The 12161-nt window shown below is 45.4% G+C and overlaps 1 protein-coding gene across 13 annotated transcripts in view; it reads left to right on the forward strand.

Annotated features, from left to right (window-relative positions):
- Positions 1-1018: 1018 nt before the first annotated feature.
- SGSM3 (small G protein signaling modulator 3) overlaps positions 1019-12161 on the forward strand; it is a 40939-nt gene continuing 29796 nt past the window's right edge. For 7 of the 13 annotated variants that reach the window (XR_010125901.1, XR_010125900.1, XM_063662949.1 and 4 more), the window contains exon 1: positions 1051-1137. The gene's annotated coding sequence lies outside the window, so the exon portion shown is untranslated. Of the gene's footprint in view, positions 1138-12161 lie in introns of all 13 variants that reach the window. The other 6 variants (XM_063662950.1, XM_063662952.1, XM_054469584.2 and 3 more) reach the window with 4 other exon arrangements.

The raw sequence follows: 12161 nt of genomic DNA on the forward strand, positions 1-12161 counted from the left end.
GTCGCCCAGGCTGGAGTGCAGTGGCATGACCACAGCTCACTGCAGCCTCGATTTCCAGGGCTCAAGCGATCCTCTCACCTCAGCCTCTTGAGTAGCTGAGACTATGGCACACACAACCACACCTGGTTGATTTTTTGTTGTTTTTTGTAGAGACAGGGTCTCACTCTGTTAACCCAGGCTGTTGTATTTTCTTTAAGATTGGTTTAAATTCACGCGGACTCCAGCATCAGAACTACCCAGATGTCAGGTTCTGGGCAGAACTTGGGACAACTGATGAAATGTCTGCTCAGCTGAAGTCAGACACCTGGACACTTAATGCCCTCTTTCCCTGGCTGATGCTTAGTTTCATTTAAGAACCAGGAGAGCCTGATGTTTGTAAACATAGCTTTAGTGGAAGCACAAGGGTTAGGAGTCCCTAGAACGGTGATATGAAGCCTAGGTGGATGTGCGGGTTGGTGAGATGGGAATTGCGCAGCATAGGATCTGACACAGAAGGTACTCAGAAAATTTCATTTTCCGGCCTGGCGCGGTGGCTCACGCCTGTAATCCCAGCACTTTGGGAGGCCGAAGCGGGCAGATCATCTGAGGTCAGGAGTTCGAGACCAGCCTGGCCAACATGGTGAAACCCCGTCTCTACTAAAAATACTGTACTAAAAATACAAAAAAAAAAATAGCCGGGCGTGGTGGCGGGCGCCTATAATCCCAGCTACTCTCGGGAGGCTGAGGCAGAGAATTGCTTGAACCTGGGAGGTGGAGGTTGCAGTGAGCCGAGATCGCGCCACCGCACTTCAGCCTGGGTGACAGAGCGAGACTCCATCTCAAAAAAAAAAAAATTAGCAAGTTATTTGCAGCGTCTATCTCCCACCCTGACTGCTAGTCCACACCATACTGTCCTAAGCTGCTCAGGCTGCGGTGCAGACGAGGAAATCATCGCTATGCCTGCGGGCCTTGGGATGGGGGCGCAAAGCCCCTGGATGCGCCCCGCCTAGTGGGCGGGAACGACTACAGCCCCCAGCATGACCCGCGGCCGCCCATGCCACGCCCCGCCACGCGTGCGCGCCGCTGAGCGCTGACTGGGTGCGAGCGGGGAAGCTGCTAACCCGACCCGGATTGGCGCTGAGGTGGCCTGTGGGGCAGGTGAGTGCGGGGCGGGAGTCAGCGGAGACTCACCGGCGCCTACAAGTTCCCCTCAGGTGGGGCCTGCGGGGCGGCTGTGGTCGGACTCTCAGACCGAGGGTCGTCTGGGCCGAAGGCGCCCACGAGAGAGAAGCACCGCCTTGGGCCGGAGAGCCGCCGGGCCGACCTTGCTCGCGTCGCGGTTGGAATGGGGGCCGGGGACGCGGCGGGGCGGGGAGGTCGGCTGCGTCCCCCGGGCCGGCCGCCCCTAGACGGCCGAGGCCACCTCAGGTGTTCGGGACGCCAGCCGGAATCCATCTCGCTGGCAGCCGGGAGCGGTTTTACAGAAACCGCGCCTGATGCGGGGGGCTTTTTTAAAAAAGCCTGGCTGGCTCTGGCACCGGGACAGCTGCAGATTCCTCCTCAGGTTTAACTTGTGGCTTTCCCTTTAAGATTCAGATCCAGGTGCAGAACCCGGGCTCGGATCCAGGCCGAGACTCGGAACACCAGTGTGTTTGCATTTTAGCGCGGGGGAAGCTGAGGCATACGTTAGCCAGAATCACCCGGTGTGGTTAGGACTGGAATTTTGAAAATTATTCTCATACTTAGTTTACTGATCTAGGCTCTTTTTTATTTGGAAAGAAAAAGATATTTCAAAGGTTGTTTTCAGTGACTGGGTGACTAGCGTATCTTCCAGTCTCGCGCTGCACGTTTGTGGTGGGTTGATGGCTCTTTTTTGTTTTGTGGTGGGATAGAGATGTCCTGGAATATTCTACACCTTTCTTATTCTTTCTTAGTAAATTCAAGTCAAATCAGACTCTGATTCACAAAAACTGCATTTTCAACTTCGACTCGTTTACTCGTAGTTTTTGTGACAGGTTTGTGATTAGGTTTGTAGGTACATATGTTTCCCACTTTTCTTGCTCATCTCTTTTAGTTCCAATTATCTCTGCACTCTAAACAATTGAATTACATCTTTGTTTTACACTATTTCTGTTCTTGGTGATTAATTTGTAATTCTTTTTTTCTTTTCTTTTTTTTTTTTTTTTTTTAAAAGACGGGAGTTTCGCTCTTGCCCAGGCTGGAGTGCAGTGGCAGGATCTCGGCTCACTGCAAGCTCCGCCTCCCGGGTTCAAGCGATTCTCCTGCCTCAGCCTCCCGAGTAGCTGGGATTACAGGCGCACGCCACCACGCCCGGCTAACTTTTGTATTTTTAGTAGAGACGGGGTTTTTCGCCATGTTGGCCAGGCTGGTCTCGAACTCCTGACCACAGATGATCCGCCCGTCTCGGGCCTCCCAAAGTGCTAGGATTACAGGTGTGAGCCACTGCGCCAGGCCCGATTAATTTGTAATTCTGTAGATATCTTTCCTGGCTTTTGATAATCCTAAGTGAATGTAGCTTTTTCATCCCTAATTATCATAGTAGCCTGAGCTTTAGTTCTTCTCCCTCTTTTTTTTTTTTTTTTTTTGTAGAGACAGAGTCTCGCTCTGTCGCCCAGGCTGGAGTGAGTGCAGTGGCGCGATCTCAGCTCACTGCAAGCTGCAAGCTCCACCTCCCGGGTTCACGCCATTCTCCTGCTTCAGCCTCCCGAGTAGCTGGGACTACAGGCGCCTGCCACCACACCCGGCTAATCTTTTGTATTTTTAGTAGAGACGGGGTTTCACCGTGTTAGCCAGGATGGTCTCGATTTCCTGACCTCGTGATCTGCCCGTCTTGGCCTCCCAAAGTGCTGGGATTACAGGCGTGAGCCACCGTGCCCAGCCCTCCCTGTCCCTTTTTAAGCGTGGAGGTGTGTGGTCTGGGAGGGGAGAGGGTGAGGTGTCTATTGATCAGATATGGGTAATAGGTTAACATAACCCATGACCAGAACATTAAAAGGCTGTAAACAAACAACTGCTTCAATATAAAAACGCATACCTCGTGAATTTGGAAACATGTCAGGTTGATAGAAAAGTGAACTGGGGTAGAACCTCACAGACATGAACCCGACATTAGGGTGAAATATTAGGAAGTGAGGAGATTATCATCTCTTTTATTTTACAGCCATCTTTCTGTGCCTGGAGTCGATGTAGGAACAGCCTGCTGGCTCAGAAGCTTAAAAAAAGCTCTGTGTTTTCACTTTTTCTCTTCTTAGTTCTCAATGAAGGTTTTGGCAGGAGCCCAAAATCTTGTACATTTGATAATTTAACATCAGTTTCATCTGCTTACTCTCCAGATAGCCTGTTATTCAGCTGGTGATGTCAGTAATTTTCCACAGCAGCCATTCATGAGCTCATGCAGACTGTCACAAGGAAATGGGAATAGCACAATGAGTGTTACAGAAGAAAAAATGATCCTGTTTCTCTGCCATCACATATTATACACAGACTTACGGAATCTAGACTGGAGCACAAGATATGTGGGAGGGGTTAGAACACCACTCCTACCTGTAGTAATAATCATTGAAACCACTTATTGAATGCCTTCTGCTTACCAGACACTGTAGTTGTCACAGGTCACTGTAAGTGACAGGGCCAGAATTTAAGTCTGACTCTAAACTCTGCTCTTTTGTCTGTGCTGTACTACCTTACCAACAACTGTGTTCAAGTCTTTCTCATTCTTAAAAATATATGAAACTTTGCTGTGATCATATTTCCCTTCAAATTACTACCATTTCTCCTGCTTTTCCTTTCTAGACTTGCCCTTAAGAAGCAGACTCTACATTCTTCTCTTCCATTTACTCCTTCATTCATTGCAGTCTGACTTCTACCCTCAACTCTGTTGAAACTACTCTCATGAATTCCTCTCAACAATTTATTGAATATCTACTGTGTATATCATCTTCTAGACTTACAAAGACGGCTAAGACATGGATCTTGCCCTCAGGTAGTTTAGAGATTAATGAGAGAGGGTAGTTTATACATGTCAATATATGTATCCCACTGATAGGGCAGTTGTGTTCTTTGTTTTTGTTTTTGTTTTTTTGAGACATAGTCTTGCTCTGTCACCAGCCTAGAGTGCAGTGGGGCAATCTCGGCTCACTGCAACTTCCGCCTCCAGAGTTCAAGCAGTTCTCCTGCCTCAGCCTCCCGAGTAGCTGGGACTGCAGGCGTGCGCCACCACACCCGGCTAATTTTTGTATTTTTAGTAGAGACGAGGTTTCACCATGTTGGCCAGGATGGTCTCCATCTCTTGACCTCGTGTTCTGCCCTCCTAGGCCTTCCAAAGTGCTGGGATTACAGGCATGAGCCACCACACCTGGCCTGATAGGGCGGTTTATTTATTTTTATTTATTTTTTATTTATTTTATTTTATTTTATTTTATTTTATTTTATTTTATTTATTTATTTTTTTTTATTTTTTTTATTTTTGAGATGGAGTCTCCCTCTGTCGCCCAGGCTGGAGTGCAGTGGTGTGATCTCGGCTCACTGCAAGCTCTGCCTCCCGGGTTTATTTATGCCATTCTCCTGCCTCAGCCTCCCGAGCAGCTGGGACTACAGGTGCCTGCCATCATGCTCGGCTAATTTTTTGTATTTTTTTTTAGTAGAGACGGGGTTTCACCGTGTTAGCCAGGATGGTCTCGATCTGACCTCGTGATCCGCCCGCCTCGGCCTCCCAAAGTGCTGGGATTACAGGTGTGAGCCACCGTGCCCGGCCAATAGGGTGGTTTTTATAGTTTGAGAGTTGGGGAAGGAACACTTTATTGCAAAGATGTCACTGGACTGCCAACAGAGAGAAAGCTTAAATTGGTCTAGACTGTAGTGTCAAGACTGCGTGCTTAGGCATATACTTTTAGGGAAAAGCTGTATCCACTGAGAGATGACATGGTTGAAAGATACAGTATAGGCTTTAGAGTCTGACAGATCTGGTAACTGAGCCATAATTTCTTCTTTGTAATACTTGCCTGCAATGTAAGCTCTATGAAAGTAGGGGCTTTGTGTTGTTCACTACCTCACCCCCGTCTCCTAGAACAGTGGTAGGTGAGCAATAAATATCTGTTGAATGGGGCCCAGCACAGTGGCTCACGCCTGTAATCCCAGCATTTTGGGAGGCCAAGGTAGAGGATTGCTTGAGCCCAGGAGTTCAAGACTGGTCTGGGCAACATGGCGAAATGCCATCTCGACCAAAAACATAAAATTGCCAGTCATGGTGATGTGCGCCTGTGGTCCCAGCTACTCGGGAGGCTGAGGCAGGAGGATTGCTTGGGCTCAGCTCAGGAGGTCGAAGTTGCAGTGAGCCATGTTTGCATCACTGCACTCCAGCCTGGGGAAGAGAATGAGACCTTGCCTCAAACAAACACATGGTACTAGTAATATCAGTAGTAGCATATGACTGAAATAACAAGGCTAGATTTTCAGTGTGGCTTATGAACTGATTTTGACAGCACCATTGTTTGAATGCTACGTATATAATCACCTCCCCTTTTTGAAAATTTAGCCTTACTAATTTGTGCTCACCATTTATACATGAGGAGAGATACAGTCACCTCTTTTCAGTAGGCACAGTTAACTGTCTCTTCTAATATATGTCTCTTTTGCAGTTATAAACATATTTCTGCTTTTTCTAAGTGTAATACATGTTTTGTATTTGTTTTTCTCTCTACTAATGATGTAAATTGTTTTGGGAGGTTAACTTCTTTGGAATAATTAAACAGCTTTATCAATAGAGTAAATTAGATTGATAGGCCGGTTGTGGTGGCTCACGCCTGTAATCCCAGTGCTTTGGGAGGCTGAGGAAGGCGGATCACCTGAGGTCAGGAGTTTGAGACTAGCCTGGACAACATGGTAAAACCCTGCCTCTACTAAAAATACAAAAATTAGCTGGGTGTGATGGCAGGCGCCTGTAATCCCAGCTACTCAGGAGGCTGAGGCAGGAGAATCACTTGAAGCTGGGAGGCATAGGTTGCAGTGAGCCGAGATCGTGTCATTGCACTCCAGCCTGGGTGACAAGAGCGAAACTCTGTCTCAAAAAAATAAATAAATAAATAAAGAGATTGACACCCCCAATTCAGTGTCAAAAATCTTATTCTTGGAAAGGGTATAATTTCCAATTAAGACAGAATTTTTTTTTCCACTACAACAAAATGATGCGACTTTTCTCACCCTTCTCTAGCTATCTAGTTAGCCTGCAAGCTAACATTCTAAAGACATGAAACAGGCTGGGCTTATGCCCGTAATCCCAGCACTTTGGGAGGCTGAGGTGGAAGGATCGCTGGAGCCCAGGAGGTCAAGACCAGCCTGGGCAACATGGTGAGACCCTGCCTCTACAAAAAAATTTCTAAAAATTAACCAGATATCGTGGCGTGTGCTTGTGGTCCCACCTACTCAGGAGGCTGAGGCAAGAGGATCACTTGAGCTCAGGAGATTGAGGCTGTAGTGAGCTGTGATCACACCACACACCACACACTCCAGCCTGGGTGACAGAGGGAGACCCTGTCTCAAAAAACTGGAAAAAAAAAAAAAGATATGAAACAACAGATCATTTCCCTTTTCCCTCTCTTGTGTTTGAGTTTTGTTTGTAAATATCCTTAATTATGTGACTTGAGGATAGGGTTAAAGTCCAATTACCACTTTTTTTTTTTTTTTTTTTTTTTTTTTTGTCTTTTGAAAACAGTATGGTAGTCAGGAGCACCAACAATGAAGTTCAGCTTATGGCTCTGCTGCTTGCTTCCTTGCTTGTCTGCTTGCTTGCTTGATTGACAGGGTTTTGCTCTATTGCCCAGGTTGGAGTGCAGTGGCATGATCATAGCTCACTGAAACCTCAAACTCCTGGGCTCAAGAGGTCCTCCTGCCTTAGTCTCATGAGTTGCTGTGATTACAGGTGCATGCCACTGCACCCGGCCTGGCTTTACCATTGTAAACTTTGAGAACTTACAAGTTATCTGTCTGATGCCTCATTTCTCTCACCTGTAAAAATGGAATAATTAGTGCTACTCATAATAATAGCTAATATGTATTAGGTGTTTGCTATATATACCAGTCACAGTTCTAAGAATTTTATTTGTATTAACTCACAATCCTCACATCAACCCTATGTATTGCTAGTATTATGCCCATTTACAGGTGAGACAACAGTGACAGAAACAGTAATTTGCTGAAGATTGGTGAGTGGAGTCAGGATTAGAACTTAGTCTGACTCTAGAGTTTACGCTCATAATCTCCACCTTCATAGTTTTTTGTTTTTTTAATTTAGCATATAATCAAGAAATAGAGTAGTTTTGAAGATTAAATAAAATCTATATAAAATGGCTGTAACAAGCATTTACCGTATTAAGTACTACAGTTAGCTTCGAGTTTACAAAGCATTTTGCACACATTTTCTTTGATTGTCATAGGAACAACCAAATATGTTTGTGACCATCACTGTCTGGCAGGAAACAGGCACACATTTGGTCACTTTCCCAGTCATGCAGCATGTGTGCAGACAGTGCCCTGGTGTTGCTCCTCCATATCTAGATCATGTGGAATTTGAAGCATCACATTTTGAGAAAATTTAGTAGACATAAGTTGTTTTGGCCTGTCCAGCATCCAATCCAGGTTCTTCTAGGGATAACAGCTCAATTTTGCTTTGGAGAACAGTTCATCCCTGACCAACTAGGTGGTACGCACATGGCCCAGGTCAGGCCAATAGATGTTAGGCAAATAGATGCTTTCCTCCTTTAATTTGAATCTTAGGTTGAATGATACAGTAACAAAAGTTCAGTGAACAGTTGCAGCTCCTTCATCACAACCACAGGCTAATTCCTAATATCTGGGTACTAGAGCTATTGTTTTCAACGAGCTGAGTCTTCAGCTTTTCCTCGGTTCTATGTCCTACTACATATCCTTCCAATACATTCCTGTCTTTCATAACTTAAGTTACCCAAAGTCAGTTTTGGTGGCTTGCACCTGAGACACCCTTAACTTTTACATGGCATGAGATCATGTCATGTAAGAGTTAAAATAGGCCTGGTGTGGTGGCTCACGCCTGTAATCCCAGCACTCTGGGAGGCCAAGGCAGGCGGATCCATTGGGCTAAGGAGTTTGAGACCAGCCTGGGCAACATAGTAGGCACCTGTCTCTACAAAAAAAACTTAAAAAATTATTAATAGCTGGGCATGGTGGCATGTGCCTGTAGTCCCAGCTACTTGGGAGGCTGAGGTGGGAAGATCACTTGAGCTTGGGAGGTCAAGGCTACAGTGAGCTGTGATCGTGCCACTGCACTCCAGCCTGGGTGACAGAGCAAGACCCTGTCTCAAAAAAAAAAAAAAAAAAAAAAGTTAAAATAATCAGCTAACTTTAACCTGAAGAGGAGAGAAATCTTGGAGAAGATGTGGGTATCTTCAAATGTCTGAAGTATGTAGACTACAAAGTACCCCTAAAAAGACCAAAGAGTAGATATTACTAGCAAACAGATTTCTGCCCACATTAAAGCCTAAGGCAGGGCTATCCACAGGTGACAGACTGTCTTGGTATGTGGAGATAGATACATCCACTAAATTGTTCAAGCCAAGACAAGATGGTCACCTGGGAGGAGTAATATGGGTTTAGTAATCTAATGGGGACTGGGTGTGGTGGCTCATGCCTGTAATTCCACTGCTTTGGGAGGCTGAGGCAGGATGATCGCTTGAGGCCAAGAGTTTGAGACTACCCTGGGCAACATAGCAAGACCAGCATCGCTACAAAAAAATAAGAAAAATTAGCCAGGCATGATGGTGTGTGCCTGTAGTCCTAGCTACTTGGGAGACTTGGGTGACAGGATTGAGCCCAACAGTTCGAGGTTATAGTGAGCTGGAATAGTGCCACTGCATTCCAGCCTGGGTGACACAGCAAGACCCGTGTGTATTAAAAATAATAATATGGCCGGGCACGGTGGCTGATGCCTGTCATCCTAGCACTTTGGGAGGCTAAGGCGGGCAGATCACTTGAAGGTGGGAGTTCTAGACCAGCCTGGCCTACATGGCGAAACCCCATCTCTATCAAAAATACAAAAAATTAGCCGGGTGTGGTGGCGCATGCCTGTAATCCCATCTACCAGGAAGCTGAGGCAGAAGTGGAACCTGGGAGGCGGAGGTTGCAGTGAGCTGAGATCACACACTGCCCTCCAGCCTGGGTGACAGAGCGAGACTCTGTCTCAAAAAAAACAGAACAAAACCAATAATAATAATCTAATGGGTTGTTGTACTGAATGAACTGTAAAGTTCTCTCCAATTCTGAGATCATGATTCTCTGATTGAAATCTAAATCTGCAGACTCTGAGACCTAGAGTTCTTTCTAGAAGATTTACCTGCTTTTCCTCACTTTTCCAACCTAGTCTCTTATATTCCCGCTTCACCACGTATGTGCTGTTCTTTGCTTTGGACCTCTGCTTCCATCAGCCCCCCACCTTCTTCAGGTGTTTGCTCAGATTTTTCTTACTGAGCCTTCCCTGACCACCTAATTTAGAATAGCAGCTCCTGAAAGTGCCTATGGCTCTTTCTGCCTCATTTTACTCTATAGCACTATTCATCTGACATACAGTGTGGTCTCTTATTAATTTTTTAAGTCACTTCTTTCGCCTCTAGAATGCTGGGACTTTCAAAGAAGGGATTTCTATCTATTTTGAGCACTTCTGTGTTCCCAGCACTTAAAACAGTGCCTGGTACATAATAGGCATCAATAAACATATGTTGATTGAATGAGTATTTCCTCAACACAGAGTCACCATTGGGTCTGCTTTGTGTTCTAAGAGAGTATCTAGCTCACGCTGTCCACTTCCTACCTTTTCTCTGTTGCTTCCCTTACTCGCTGGTGCCTTTCTCTTTTCCTCTTCTCTTTGGATCACAGCATTTCAAGACTAGAAGTCTGAGATCACCTCTCCATAAGGACCAGAGTCCCTATGTAGCACAGCTAGTTAATGAAAGATGTGGGGTGGAGGGTGACTGACTGTTGGATTGTTTATCTCTGTTAAACTGTGGTCTCCCTAAGTCTTGCTCAGTTCAGGCCCATGCAGTGCCTGCTGCAGCATATGCATATCCCTCAGTGAGTTATTAAGTAAATGTCTCCCTCCTTCATGAAGGCTTTTCCATATCAACCTGTAGTTATCTCTTTATTTCTTTGAACTTTGGTAGTATTTGTGGTCTCTGTTCTTATTATTAAGGCAGGGTCTCACTTTGTCACCCAGGCTGGAATGCAGTGGCACAATCTCCACTCACTGCAACCTCTACCTCCCAGGCCCAAGCAATCCTCCCACCTCAGCTTCCTGAGTAATCTGGGACTACAGATGTGCACCACCACGCCCAGCTAATTTTTGTATTTTTTGTAGACATTGGGTTTCGTCATGTTGCCCAGGGTGGTCTCAAACTCCTGGGCTCAAGTGATCCACCCTCCTTGGCCTCCTAAAGTGCTGGGATTATAGGTGTGAACCATCGTGCTCAGCCTGGTCTCTCTTATTAACTGGCCTTGGGTTGTTTGCCATTTTATGTGTCTGTCTGGTCAATGAAATTATAATCCCATGGACAAAGACTAAATGTACCTATTACAGAACCTAGTCCTGAGAGGCAGTATAATGTAGTGAAGTGCTGTCCAAGAGAACTTTATACAGTGCTGGAAATGTTCTTGTGTGACTATTAACATTTTTTTATGCTGTGTGTGTATTTGTATGTGTGTGTGATTAAGTAATTACACTTATCTGCACCACCCAGGAATAATCAGTAAACATTCTGGCATTTATTTCTTTATTCATTTATTAATTGTACATTTTCTAGCTTTCTTTTTTTAACCATGAGTATCTATAATTTTTTTTTTTTTCTCTGAGACAGGGTCTCGCTCTGTCACCCAGGCTGGAGTGCAGTGGCACTATCTCAGCTCACTGTAACCTCCGCCTCCCGGGTTCAAGCGATTCTCCCACCTCAGCCTCCCGAGTAGTTGGGATTACAGGCACGCCCCACCACACCTGGCTAATTCTTGTATTTCTAATAGAGATGGGTTTTCACTATGTTGGCCAGGCTGGTCTCAAACTCCTGACCTCAAGTGATCATTACAGGCATGAGTCACTGTGCCCAGCCTATAACTTTATCATCATAAAAACAGGCCTGGCTCACACCTGTAATCCCAACACTTTGGGAGGCCACGGTAGGGTGACTGCTTGAGCCCAGGAGTTTGAGACCAGCCTGGGCAACATAAGAAGACCCTCTCTACAACAGTAACAAAAAATTAGCAGGGCGTGGTGGTGTGTGCCTGTAGTCCTAACTCCTCGGGAGGCTGAGGTGGGAGGATTGCTTGAGCCTGGGAGGTCGAGGCTGCAGTGAGCTGTAATCACACCACTTCCCTCCAGCCTGGACAACAGAGCAAGCAAGACCCTGCTCAAAAATAAATTAATAAATTAAAAGTACAAGTTGCTGCAGCTTCTATTTTTGTAAATTATATTTTCCCCCATTGATTCACATAACATAAGCAATGTTTTGGCATGATAGTCTTCCATATTGGGAAGAACCAAGTAATTAGGAAAGGTTATAGAAACACTTTACTAGTCTATATAAGCCATCAGAAAAGAGGCACAAGCTTTTCTTTTTTTTTCTTTTTTTTTTTTTTTGAGACAGGGTCTCATTCTGTTGCCCAGGTTGGAGTGAAGTGGTATGATTTTGGCTCATTGCAACCTCCACCTCCAGGGCTCAGGCAGTCCTCCCACCTGAGTCTCCCAAGTAGCTGGGACTACAGGTGTGCACCACCACACTCAGCTAATTTTTTAAATTTTTTGTAGTGATGAAGCCTCACTATGTTGCCCAGGCTGGTCTCAAACTCTTGGGCTCAAGTGATCCTTCTGCCTTGGCCTTCCAAAGTGCTGGGATAAGAGGAATGAGCCACCATGCCCAGCTACAAGGCATTTTAACGATGCAAGATAGTGCATTTAGGAACTGGAAATACAAACTGAAGTATTATATTATTACTCCAAATTTAAAAGGTAAATCTAGAAGCTAAATAACTGGAGTCCTTTAGTTTCTGGAAAAGAACAAGTGATAAATAAGCATGAGAGCCCTTTATTACTACCCAACATGTATGTAAACTATTGTGCAATTTGTTATAAGTTAATAATTCTTGGGGCCGGG

Source organism: Pongo pygmaeus, chromosome 23 (assembly GCF_028885625.2).
Source record: "Pongo pygmaeus isolate AG05252 chromosome 23, NHGRI_mPonPyg2-v2.0_pri, whole genome shotgun sequence".
NCBI lineage: Eukaryota > Metazoa > Chordata > Mammalia > Primates > Hominidae > Pongo > Pongo pygmaeus.